The sequence below is a fragment of the Humulus lupulus genome, chromosome 3 (genome assembly GCF_963169125.1).
Source record: "Humulus lupulus chromosome 3, drHumLupu1.1, whole genome shotgun sequence".
In the NCBI taxonomy this organism is placed as follows: domain Eukaryota; kingdom Viridiplantae; phylum Streptophyta; class Magnoliopsida; order Rosales; family Cannabaceae; genus Humulus; species Humulus lupulus.
The window spans coordinates 198,784,984-198,799,189 of NC_084795.1; positions in this window are offsets into that span (position 1 = coordinate 198,784,984).

Genomic DNA, 14,206 nt, shown 5'->3' on the forward strand with positions numbered 1-14,206 from the left:
CATGCTTTCACTTATTTTGCTCATGTGTTTACATACCTTTCGATATGCTTTGCTTACTAGATACCTTATACGCCCCCAAGTGATTAAGGAGCTTTAGGTCCTCGGTCACTTGCCTTGACTAAGATCTGTTCGAACATTTCTGCTCGTAGGATAAATTTTAAAATGAGAATGTAGCAAAATAACACACATAATGAGCAAATACTTGTAATAAATAAAATAGTTGGCAAGATTGACTGGCTTCGCATAGTCCCTTTTATTTCTCGTAGTAAATGGACAAAACGTGTCTGTACGAGTGATCACAAAAATGATCTTACACTTATAAGTGATCAATCACATAAAATGACCAACCCTTTTTCATAACTTGTAAAAGGTAAAATTAATACAAGCCAATTCTTTAAGAAGAATTGTTTATTGATAGTACTTGCGCAGGTGTTCTCCATTCCAATAGTGAGGAGCGAGATCTCCATTTAAATGAGCAAGTTTGTAAGTGCCTGGATGGAGGACTTCTTCAATTTGGTACGGTCCTTCCCAGTTAGGTCCGAGTACTCCAGCGGCCTAGTCGCGGGTGTTGAGGAAAACTCTTCTAAGTACTAGATCTCCTACATTGAATTTCCTTTCACGTACTTTAGAATTAAAATACCGGGTGACCTTTTGCTGGTAACCCGCTACTCGGAGTTGGGCTTGCTCGGGCTTTTCATCGACCAAATCTAGAGATTCCATCAATAGCTGGCTATTAGAGCCTTGATCATACGTCATTCTTCAATGCGGATGGCGGATCTAACTCGACAGGCAACATATAGCCTCATATTCGTAAGCCAAGAAAAATGGAGTATGGCCTGTTGCTGTGAGATGGGACGTTCTGTACGACCAGAGGACTTCAGGCAATTGTTCTGGCCATGCCCCCTTTGCTTCCTCAAGCCTTTTCTTCAGAGTATCCTTTAGCATTTTATTGACTGCCTCAACCTGTCTGTTTGCCTGAGGGTGGGCAACTGAAGAAAAGCTTTTGATAATTCCATACCGCTCGCAAAAATCCGTGAACAGATCACTATCAAATTGTGTGCCGTTGTCTGAGACAATTTTTCTTAGCAGTCTATAGCGACACACAATGTTCTTGACCACGAAATCCAGCACTTTCTTAGTCGTTATGGTTGCAAGTGGCTCAGCTTCGGCCCATTTGGTGAAGTAATCAACGGCGACTACGGTGTACTTGACGCCGCCTTTTCCTGTGGGTAAAGATCCGATTAGGTCTATACCCTAGACTGCGAATGGCCATGGGCTTTTCATCTGCTTTAGTTCATTAGGGGCTGCTCACGGAATTTTGGAGAATCTCTGGCACTTGTCGCACCTCCGCACAAATTCCATCGAGTCTTCGTTCATTTTTGGCCAGAAGTATCCTTGCCTTAGGATCTTTTTTGATAAACTCTGCCCCCCAACATGGTCCCCAACAAAGCCTTCGTGGGCCTCTCTCATCAATTCTTTGGCTTTCTCTTTTGAAATACACCTGAGGAGTGGCATTGAGTATCCCCTTCGGTACAAGATTCCATCGACCGGGATATACCTAGCAGCTTGCCGCTGAAGGGTCCTGGCTTTGTTTCTGTCCGTCGGCAACACACCATTCGTCAAGTACTCTATGTAAGGTGCCATCCATGTATCCGCCGCCTGAATCACCAAAGAGGTTTCTTCTGTTTGGATGCTTGGTGCCGACAGCCGTTCAACTGGTACTATATTCAGGGTATCAACATCCTTGGCGCTTGCTAATTTGGCCAAAGCATCAACATTCGAGTTTTGGTCGCGAGACACTTGTTGGAGAGTATACTTCTCAAATTGAGCCAACAAATCTTTTGCTTTATTCAGATAGGCAACCATCTTTAGACCTCGAGCCTGATATTCTCCAATGATTTGATTAACCACCAACTGAGAGTCACTGTAGATTTTGAGTGACTTTATGTGCATGTCTCTGGCTAACCGTAATCCTGTGAGCAGCGCTTCATACTAGGCTTCGTTGTTTGAAGGAGTGAAGTCAAATCTAATCGCGCAGTGAAATTGATGCCCTTCAGGTGTTATCAAAATCACTTTTGCTCCAGCGTGATGCTCATTAGAAGAACCATCTGTAAACAACTTCCACGAAGAGGTTTGGCTTTGAGGTTCAGGCTCTTCTGTTCCTTCTGGCTCTTCGTTATCTGGAAGACCAGTGAGCTCTGCAACGAAGTCAGCCAGAGCTTGTCCTTTTATTGTTGCTTATGGTAAGTAAGAGATATCAAATTGCCCAAGTTCAACCACCCATTTCAACAATCGGCTTGCGGCTTCTGGCTTCTGCAGAACTTGCGGTAGAGGTTGGTCGGTCAAAACTGTGATCGGGTGAGCTTGGAAGTATGGCCACAACTTTCTGGAGGCTAAGATCAAGAAATAGGCTAATTTTTAAATAGGAGGATATCGCAGCTCCGCTCCTATTAGCCTTTTGCTTACATAATAGACGGCCTTCTGCACACCCTCTTCCTCTCTTACTAGAACAACACTAGCAGCATATTCCGTGATTGCCAAGTAGACGTACAAAGTTTCCTTATCGACCGGCTTCGATAGAATCGGTGGCTGCAACATGTGAGTCTTTAAAGCTTGAAAAGCCTGCTCGCACTCCTCCTTCCATTCGAACTTCTTGTGCCTCTGAGCTGATTAAAAAATGGGACGCATTTGTCCGTAGATTTGGAGATAAATCTACTTAGAGCAGCAATTCTTCCGGTTAAGCTTTGAACATCCTTGATTTTTGTCGGCGATTTCATATCGACCAGGGCTTTGATCTTCTCGGGATTGGCCTCAATTCCGCACAAGTTTACTATAAATCCCAAGAATTTCCCTGATCCAACTCTAAAGGAACACTTGAGGGGATTCAACTTCATCTGATATTTATTTAAGATGTTGAAGCACTCTTGCAAGCCCCTACATGTCCTTCTGCCCTCTTCGAATTAACCAACATGTCATCGACATATACTTCCATGTTTGTATCGATCAACTCCTTGAACATGTGATTGACTAGTCGCTGGTAAGTCGCACCAGCGTTTTTCAAACCGAAGGGCATCACTTTGTAATAGTAAAGCCCTGTATCGGTTAGAAAGCTAGTGTGATCCTCATCAGGTGGATGCATACTGATCTGATTGTACCCAGAGTATGCATCCATGAATGAGAGGATCTCTTGCCCTGCAGTGGCATCGACCAGCTGGTTGATTCTAGGGAGTGGGAAACAATCTTTAGGGCAAGCTTTATTAAGGTCTGTGAAATCAACGCACGTTCTCCACTTGCCATTCGGCTTGGGAACCAATACGGGATTAGAGACCCAGGATGGATAAAATGCTACTCTGATGAATTCATTCTCCTTTAGCTTCTCGACCTCTTCCTTTAGAGCTTTTGATCTGTCTTTGTCGAGTAGCCTCCTTTTCTATTGTACTGGTGGAAAACTCTTGTCTATGTTCAGGACATGGCTAATGACCGCAGGGTCTATTCCGACCATGTCTTTATGCGACTAGGCAAAGGCTTCCTGGTTTTTCTTTAAAAATTCCACCAGTTCTTGTTTGGTTGTTGTCTCTAAGTTTTTACCGAATTTTACAACCCTGGTCATATTTGCTTCATCGAGTTGGACCTCTTCAAGGTCCTCGATAGGTCCTATCTCTTCATCAAAATCCCCAAAGCGAGGATCCAAATCCCTGTCCTCACTTTGGGCAACACCCTATTTGGTGACACCATCACCTGATTGGGCTTGTACATCACTAGCCGTTTGCAACTCCTTCCCGACAGCTTCCCTCGATCCACCTTTCTTTTCCTTAGATATCGAGGCATTGTAGCACTCCCTCATTTCTCACTGGTTTCCCAACACGCATCCTACCCCTGCGTTGGTTGGGAATTTCATGGCAAGGTGCCAAACCGAGGTGACGGCTTGTAGGTCGACCAAAATTGGCCTCGCAATTACAGCGTTATACGCTGAAGGAAAATCAAATACTATGAAAGTAGTGAGTAATGTCCTGTTTGCAGGCACATATCTTGCTGTAACTAGGAGCCTAATCAACCCTGTCGGGGCAAGCCCTTCGCCAGAAAAACCATATATGGTTTGGTTGCACGGCTCCAGGTCCTTGACAGACAACTTCATCCTTTCCAGTGAGGTTTTATACAAGATGTTGACTAAGCTTCCTGTGTCAACCAATACCCTTTTAACCATCATGTTGGCAATTTGGACATCAACGACCAGCGAATCGGAGTGTGGGAATCGGACGTGCTGAGCATCGTCTTCAGAGAAGGTTATCAAATCATCCTCTGTTCGAGCTTTCTTTGGCGCGCATTCCTCCACACTCATCATCTCAATGTCCTGGTCGTGGCGAAAGGTCCGAGTGTATCGCTCTCTTGCTTTCCCACTATCCTCTGCAAGGTGTGGGCCACCACAGATGGTGATTAATGTACCTGCCACAGGAGCTGGCTGTAAAGGTGCGAGCGTTGGCGTGTAGGCGCCTACTCGTTGCCACCTTGAGCCTCTCGCTGAGACCCTCCTGCAGCTCGTACGTATCCCCTTAGGTGTCCCTACCTGATCAGGAGCTCGATCTCGTCCTTCAACTGGTTACACTCATTGGTGTCATGTCCGTAGTCGTTGTGAAAACGACATAATTTTGTTGTATATCTCTTGGAGATATCCTTCCTTATAGGCGATGGTTGCTTATAAGGGACATTGGCATTGGTTTCCTGGTAGACCTCTGCCCTACTTTTGACAAGGGCTGTATAGTTAGTGAATCTTCGCTGATATCTATTTCCTTTGGGGCATTTATTTTCAGATGTTGACGGCTCATTTCCCGTCCTTTTCCCACCATTTTTGCCCTTTTCGTTGTCGTTGCCTTTGCCGTTGCTGTTGGGTTTATCCGACCTGTTGGCGGCTTTGGCGGGATCTTCCTTTGGTCCCTTGTCCTTCGTAGGCAACTTCCCCTCGTTGGCGATTACATCCTCGAGCTTGATGTATCGATCATCTCGATCCAGGAAATCCCGGGGTACTCTTTACCCCATTCATTCTTAGGCTGTTCCAGAGGGGAGAATGGCATCTAACCCCAGCAATTAGGGCCATCATCTTTCCCTCATCGCCCACTGTTTTGGCTCCAACCGCTGCTCGCATGAAACGCTAGACGTATTCCTTTAAGGGCTCTCCCTCCTTTTGGCGTATCTCGACCAGCTGGTTGGCCTCAGTGGGGTGTCGCGACCCGCGTAGAATTTTCCGTAAAATTCCTTTACGAACATTTCCCACGATACTATACTAGCAGGAGGGAACTTAAAGAACCACTCCTGGGCAGTGTTAGATAGGGTGGCGGGGAAGATCCTACAACGGGCATTGTCTGACACCTTCTGAATATCCATTTGTATCTCAAACTTGTTCACATGAGATACTGGGTCCCCGTACCCATCAAAGTTCGGCAGTATTGACATTTTGAACTTGCTGGGGGTTTCTGCCACAACAATCCTCTGCACAAACAGAGTGCCTCTCCTCCGATCGTACTCTATGTGGGATGTCCAGCTCCCGACCAGCTGCTGTACTGCCTGGTTCAGAGTATCAATTTGAGCTTGAACCACGTCTGGGATCGCTGGGGTGACTGGGGCCGGAGGAGCGTACTCATCATGCCTCTCGCGTCTGACGTTGAATATGTCTCTCAAGTCATCATCCCTACACCTTTATTCTCTAGCGATCAAAGACGTTATGCTGTCGGGGTTGCCCCCAACATTATGGCTCGCAGGCCTATTTTCTCTTGGTGGGGGGTTTCTATCTCCACCTCTTTCCTCATGCCTTCAACCAACATTTCCCCTGCCAGAATCATCCTCATTGTAGTCATGGCCATCCCTAAACTGCGGTCGACTATGGCGCGACTGACTGGTCACGCTGTTTACTCATCTGGCTGGTATCTCTCGAGCGTCAAAGGGAGGCCTGCACTGGTCAGTGGGTCCCTGTGCATTATTATGCTGTGGGAGGCCCCTGAATGCAGAGCCTGACTCGTTATGCCTTCTGTTGGCAGAAGGACATTGCTCCCTACTCGGTGGATTTGGCTCATCGTCCCCTGGGCATCTAGGGCTGCGGGGCGGCTGCCTAGCCTTATTCTGCCTCTAGCTCTGGGGATTGCCGTGATCGGCTTGAGAGGGTGGCTGTTGATCAGGATCCCGAATTGGGGCATCATCCTAGGCAACAAGTGGTTGCTCCGACCTTTGAGGGCTTGCTGGCTGGAGTGGAGGACTCGGGTTAGGGGCTCGTTGTGGTGGTGCACTTGGTGGCTGATCCAGTTGAGAGGCCAGCGCAGCATACCTCTGGCCAATTGAATGGCTGCTTCAAGAGCGGTCGTAGCATCTCTCTGCCGACGGTCCATTTTTGCCTACCGCTCAGTCAGCTCCTGGCGCTGACGCTCAATCTCCCTTTGCTGCAGCGCCAAGGTCTCTACTGCATTTTCCTGATTGGCCCTCAGATTGGCCAACTCATCCTGCAACACCCCCAGTGTTGCCCTCAACGTCTAAGAATCCATTTCCTCCTCTTCAAAATACAAGTGTGGTTCATTTTCAGCCACATTTGCAGGAGGAGGTTAAGATGACGCAGCGCCAGCATCCTGTCCAGCTCTCTTGGATGTCTTTTCCATTTGATCTTCTTAAAGCTTTTTGAGTTCAACTCTTAATGAAAGCACCAAAATGTTGACCCTTGATTTGGCCAACGACACAGAGTCAAAATAACGACAAAGAATAAAAAGGAAATTAAGGAGAGAATCAAATGGGAGGAAAATGACACAAGTGATTTATAGTGGTTCGGTCCCAACTATGCGGTGATAACCTACGTCCACTTAGTGTTCTTATTGATGTTGAATCCCAATGCAGTTGTAACGACCCAAATTCGCTAATAAGGCTTAAGGGCCTTGATTAGTGTGCCAGGAGGGCAGGTTGGGATTTATGTGTGATTTTATGAGTTAAATGCATGGTTATGATTTAAAGCATGTTATTTGGCTATTTGTTTAACTGAGGTGCATGGCTATGTTTACTAGTATGCATGTAGGCCCGGATCGTGTTAGAAGGGCGTAATTGTAATTTTGGCCATGTTGGGCATAACTGTATTGATATGTGATAATTGTATTCTGTGAATTGTACCACGTGGGTGTGGTTTTATTATTGTGATGCACGCGCCGAGACGGTCCTAGAGAGCTAGTTAACTTAAGAGTCACAACGGGATTTCTATACCCGGCTCGGGAGGAGCCTAGGGGTACTTTGGGAATTTTATGGTTAAGTTGAGATTTAGCGGGTAATGGTTATTGGAGATTTAGTAACCTGGGTAACCATTAGTTACTGCTGTGGGTAACAAGTTTTAAGGTAAAAAGTGATAGAATTGAAATGAAGTGTAAAGACTTAAGTGCCCTTTGAGGTTTAGCTAAGGAGGATTAGTAGGAAAGGGTAAAATGGTCTTTTGGCAAGGGTTATAGACAAAATTCAGCTGGGATTTAGGGGGGGTTCGGTTTGGGCACTTATGTTCACTTGAGGCATTGATAGAAATTGAAGAGAAGAAAGAGAAGGAGAGAAGAAAGCTAGGGCAAGTGAAAAGAGAAGAAGAGGAAGGGAAGAAGGGCTGAAGTGGAGAGCTTTTTAGGGTGGATTCTCCACTTTTGGTAAGGATCTTGTGCATATTTTATGTTGATTTCTGTTTTAACTTGTGAATCTAAAGCTTGAGTTAGTGTGTTTGAGTTTTTGGTTTGAGTTGCTGAAAATAGGAATCAAGGGGTGGATTCTTGAGTGTGTTGATGTTTTGGTCTTGTATCTAGTGCCTATAGGTTGTTAAGTTGTTCATATGAAGCTTGGAATTGAGTTTTGGGGTTTAGGTATTGGTTTAGGGTGATTTGGAGAGGTTGAAGCTTGGGAAAACGCGAAGAAAAAAACCCAGAATTCTGGGTCTGCGAAGGCGTGCCGCGACACAGGTTTTTCGTGCCGCGGCGAGGGAGTCCCTGACTGATGGGTGCCGCGGCACAAGGCAAATTTCAGGTTGACATTTTTGGCAATTTTAGGCCTTTGCTCCGGGGGTTCGGGGGATGTCTCCGGGGTGTTGTTTTAAGGTTTTAGAGGTCCCGAGAGTGCGGGATTGGTCCCGGAAGTGGTTTTGGGTTGATTAGTATTGAGGGATGTTTCTTGTGTGTTGTGACTAGGTTGTTGGTGAGGCTCGTGCTAGAGGACCGTGCTCGCGGCTTTAGTGCATCAGGAGGCTCGGAATACAGGTAAGAAAACTATAACACCCGTGAATAGGGCATGGCCCTAGATTGTATTATGTGCAAATGTTTAACCTTAAATGAATCATGATGTGTGTGAATGATTATTCGAATGTACTATATGTGTGATTATAATGAAATGAACGGCAAGGGCCGAGTGCGGCGTAGGCCGGGTACGGCCGTGGGGCCGAAAGTAACACACAGCACATGGGATGCTTATATTCAGGGTGGGACCCAAGGGATACATGAGTTATCCTCGCGGTGAGTACCGAAACCCTAGACTTTGGTAAGGCCTCTGGGGCGGCATGGCCGTGCTTGTTTATTATGATGGTTTTCCTATTTATCAGTGAATTATGCCAGCTATATGAATTGCATATGTTATGTTCTGCATGAGTTTTCTTGCTGGGCTTCGGCTCACGGGTGCTCTGTGTTGCAGGTAAGGGCAATGACTGAGTCAACCAACCATGAGTACGGAGAGCGTGAAGCGACGCGTACATGTTTGGCCTGCCCGACTGCTTTGGTTGGGGGTTTATTCGAAAATGGCTGTAATAATCTATGATTTTTATAACTGATCAATTGTAAACTTATTTTAAGATGTAAATAGTTTTCAAACCTTATTTTGGGATCCCAAATGTTTAATACTAGAAGTTTTATCGAAACGAAGCATTTTTCTAAGATTACAGCCTTAACTTTTAATTAGTCACACTTTCGTTTAAAAACCTCGGTTAGTGAGTTCATTGCACACTGTTTTGTCTTAAAACTCACTTAGTAACGGCTCTAAGGAAGTAGGGCGTTACAACAGTGATCAAAGAACTAGGGTTCTTGAGTTTCACCAGCCTTAGGAGAATTACAACATTTTTTCGATAATCACACTATGCTCTCTCTATGAGTATTCAAATTCAAGGTTCAAAAGTCCCTTCTTTGAGCCCTCTCATTCATATTTATAGGCTAAAGGGGGTTACATGGGCCAATGGGCCTTAATCATCCTTAATATCAGCGTATCAAGGCAATAAAGAGAAAATATAATAAATGTAGTTATTACAAGATTGCGTATCTTAAAGGAAATAAATTGAAGCATGCGACCAGACTAGTCACATCTAAACATGAGATCTGATGAAGCAATAGACATCTGGTCGATAGGTGAACAACATCCCTTCACCTTAACGCTGCCACGTGCCACGTGTAATAAATTCTTGCCACGTCATCAGGAGCCATTTTTGGGTAAACAATATAACAAGAATGTATATATATATATGACATAATATAACAAAAAATGTATATATATACTAGATATAAGCAACGGGGAATGTGTAACGTCCCAAATTACCTAATAAGACTTAATGCCTTGATTAGGGGGCTGGGATGAAAAATTATGGAAATGACATGTTTATGTGTTTTATACGCGTGTAATTATGTGAGTTATATTATTATATGACTTGATATGCATGTTTAAGTGTATTAATTAAACATGTGGGCCCGTTTCTTATTAGAAGGACAATTTTTGTAATTTGGTCCGTTATGAGTATATTTGGCATATATGTGATATATGTATGAGACCACATTATTATGTGGATATTTTTGGGTTACTCGGCACAAGGAGATCCTAGGGAGCAAGTTAGCGGGAAATTCACAACAGGATCAATGTTGGACTTAGTGTGAGACAAAGGGTATATTGGGTATTTAGCACATTACCAAGTTATTGGGTAATGGAAATGAGTATTTGATGATATATTGGGAGTTAGTGAGATCAGGAGGAAATTCTGGGAATTTTGACTATTTTACCCTTGGGGGCGTTTTTGGAACCCCGAGCATTGGGATTTAATTGAGGTTACTTAAGCTCGAAGTAACCTGACAGAAGCAGATATACATTCAAATTATTTTTTCTCTCTCTCTCTCTCTCTCTCTCTCTCTCTCTCTCCCGTTATTCCTTTTTACCATTCGTCGCATTTTCTAAGGAAACTCGAGTTTTAGGACTCGGATTCAAACAAGGATCAAGTCATAGCGATTCTAGGAAATATTAGAAGCTAATTAACTGAAGGATTTAATGAGAAACGTCATAATCAGAGGTAATGTTTGCTTTGAATTTCTCAGATTTCGTTTCCTAAAGTTTCTTAAGTTTTGAGGATGGATTCTATGTTTTGATGAGTTTTTGAGTTATTTGAAGCTTGGGTTTTGATGGTTTTGGGCCATTGAGATGATTGGGAACTTTGTTTTTGAGATTTTGGATATGTTTGGATAGGTTTATGGGGTGTTTTGAAATGGAAAAAAATGAAGGTTTATGGCTGGGTTCCAGGTTGGGTTGCGACCCTGTTCTTGGGCTCCGCGGGCCAAGCTTGACAAAGAAGAGGACCTGGCTGATGGGCAGTTAGGGCCGCGTCGCCTGATAGGCATGCCACGATGCGAGGCGCAGTCAGAGAGGGGCAGGGGCCTCTGTCTGGAGCCGGGCTGTGGCTCAGGGGCGTGGGGTTGGGACGCTTAAGGGGAAAGTTGGCCTTAGGGAGGTTTTGGGTGTGGGAACTCAAACCTAAGGGCTCTGGGTCAATTCTACTACCCGGATTAGTAGGATTCAATGTCCTGGAGGCTAGGACTCGGTCCGGAAGCCTTTATTTACTCATTATTGATGGGATTCTATACTTGGTTGTGACTAGGTTATCGCTAGGGGCTCGGGATCATGATCGTGCTTGAGGGTCGTTCTTATTTTACATTATACTCGGACCTGAGGTAAGAAAAATGCACCCATTATGTGACATACATGATTAGGGCTTGGCCCAAATGTTGAATATGGTTTTGATTGGACATTGGCCCTGTAAATGCGCATGATTATGATTATGCTTGTGATTATTTATGAAACATGTTGAGTGCTCTATATATGTATATTTGTTATTTGATGAATGTTTGGTTGCATTATATACTTGAGAAAAGCATTGACTTATCAGTCAAGGACGGCAATAGCGCTGAGCGCTGGTCGTAAAGCATTGATGTAACATCCCAAAATTACCTTATAAGGCTTGGGACGTTGATTAGGGGGCCAAGATAGCAATATATGGAGTTATATGCTTATTTGTTACATTTAACTGTAATTATGTGAATTATGTGATAATATGACTGGTTGTGCATGTTTATGGGTATTAAATATGCATGTGGGTCTGTTTCTTATTAGAAGGGAAATCTTGGTAATTTGGCCAGTTGCTGGCATAATTGTATATTTATGTGATATATGTGTGAGACCACATTATTATGTGGGTTTATTTGAGTTACTCAGCACGAGAGGACCCTAGGGAGCTAGTTAGCGGGAAAGTCACAACAGGACCCAATACCCGACTCGGTGAGAGTCGAGGGGTATTTTGGGTGTTAGGCGTTTACTTGGGTTATGGGGTAATGGAAATGAATAATTAGAGATATATTTGAAGTTAGGGAGTTTAGGAGAGAATATTGGGGAATTTGACCATTTTTCACTCAGGGACGTTTTTGGTACCCCGAGCCTCGGGATTAGCTTAAGTCATTTAACCTTAGGAAACTAAAGAAAAAAAAACACAAAATACTTAAATGCTAACCGACTCTTTCTCTCTCACCTCACTCTCTTTCTCTCTAAGTTGCTTCAAGCTAGTTCTTGGGAAAATTGAGAAGGATTTTGGCTAGAAACACAAGAATTGAAGGCTTGGGATTGGGATTTAGAAAGCTTATGGTTAGAGGATCATTATTCATAGCTAAGGTAACCATTCAAACTCTCTGTTATAAGTGAATTTCTATAGAATCCATGGTTGCTTTGAAGTGTTCTTGAACTTTTAGCTTGAAGATTTGAATTGGTGTTTTGATGAGTTTTAAGACTGGATTTTGTTGGGTTTTGTTGCTGGGAAGTTGTTAGAACTATTGTGATAGTTGAATTATGGTTTTGGGGTGAGTTTTGGTTAGTTTGGTTTTGATTTGGCTACTGAAAAGTATAAAAATTCTGGGTTCGTTGGGGCCAAGTTGCGACCTTGTACTTGAGGGGCCGCGACTTAGCTTGAACCCAGGCCTTGGGAGGTCTCTGTCTGGGAGGCACGCCACGACTTTCAAGGGCAAGTCGTGGCCTGCGTCCCTTGACAGAGGGTGGGAAGGCTCTCAGATAGGAGTGGCGCACTGCGACCCTCAGGGCCAGGTCGCGGCCCGCCTGAGCATTTTTGGCCTTGGGAAGCTTTTAAAAATGGGAATCTTTTCCTTAGGGCTCGAGATTGATTCCATTACCCGGTTTAGTGGAACTCGAGGCCTAGGAGGCTAGGACTCGGTTTAGAAGCCTTTATTCGATCATTATTGATGGAGTCCTATTTTATGGTTGTTACTAGGTTACCGCTAGGGGCTCGGAACCAGCATCGTGCTCGAGGGTCATTCTTATCTACGCTTTACTTGGACCTGAGGCAAGAAAACTGCACCCAATACGTGTTATATGTGATTAGGGCTTGGCCCGACTGTTATCAATTATTATAATTAGGGATTGGGCCCTGAGGACATTATATTTAAGCTATTGCTTCACACATTGGTTGATATTTTCTTAAGTGCTTCATGATTATTGTATGAATTCTGTGTCTAGGGCATGAGGACCCATTAAATAGGTATGATTAGCATTGTGAGAATGATTGTTCGATGGTGTTATGTGATTAACATGCATATGTGCATATTCTGTTGGGATATGCCTATCCATATATGTTTCTGTATTGAGGTTTGTAATCCTGGATCAGGGCTTGACTTATTAGTTAAGGGCGACAATAGCACGCTAGTCAAAAGGCTTAGGCCTAAACTAGCAATGTATTATTATGTTGGCCGACCCTATGGTCGATGAATCATTAAAGCGCCAGGTACGCTGGACTAGCTCTACGGCTAGTTACTTAGGGCTAAGGGCAAAGGCCCAGGTGACTCTATGGTCACGTGGCATGGGCATAGGGCCTGGGATTGACTCTATGGTCAACTGTTTAGGGCAGCGGCCCCAAATTGGTCCAATGACCACTTGTTTGATATCGCTGGCCATGTTAAATGGGTATCTGAAAGTTTATATTCTTTGTTTATGCACATGTTGTGTTTTCTTACTGAGCCTTGGATCACGGGTGCTTTGTGGTGCAGGTAAGGGGAAAGGAAAGCTTGACCAGCCATGAGTTGGAGAGCTTTGGTGGCGGCATGTACATATGCGGCTGCTCGACCACCATGGCTGCGGATATCTCAGAGGAACTAGGGTTATAGCCCTGTTTTTGCCGCTTAGGCTTGCTGAATGTAATTTTTAATAAATATTCACCTTTTTAAAAGTTGGGTTGTAATATTTTGGGATCCCATGTTTGTATGAAACTTTTTATATAAAAGTCAACAATTCTTTTGACACAAATTTTTAACCCTAGCCCTTGATATTAACCTTAGTACACATTTCAAACCTAATGACTTGGTTAGCAAGTCTGACATAATTTTAAGTACACAATGTAATGGTCCTGGATTAGGAGGACGTTACAACTTGGTATCAGAGCTGCCAAGGTTTTAGGGTTCCTGAAGACTGGCTGGGCATGTATGCTCGCCACTAAAGACAAGCTCGACTCAGGATTCGGTAACTATTATGTGTTTATATGTTTAAATGCTTAAACATGATATGAATGCCTTATCTGCATGCCTGTTCAGGAAGCATGAGATAATCTGATAGGGATTGCCCTTGACTGCTGCATGAATGATAAATGATATGCTTATTAGCATTGTTACTGCTTGTGGATGCAAGGGAACTGCTTATTAGCGTTATTGTTTGTATATAGGCTAGGAAATGCTTATTAGCACTGTTAACACTGGTTGGGAATGAAAGAACATGCTTATTAGCTATGTTATACTTGTGACAATGTATGGATATGTTTATGTGTATTGTTAATTGTTGATGGATATCAGGAAGTGCTTATTATCACCATGAATGAATATATTGTGTGATGGCATGCTTATTTGCATTGCACTTGTTTGTTATTTGA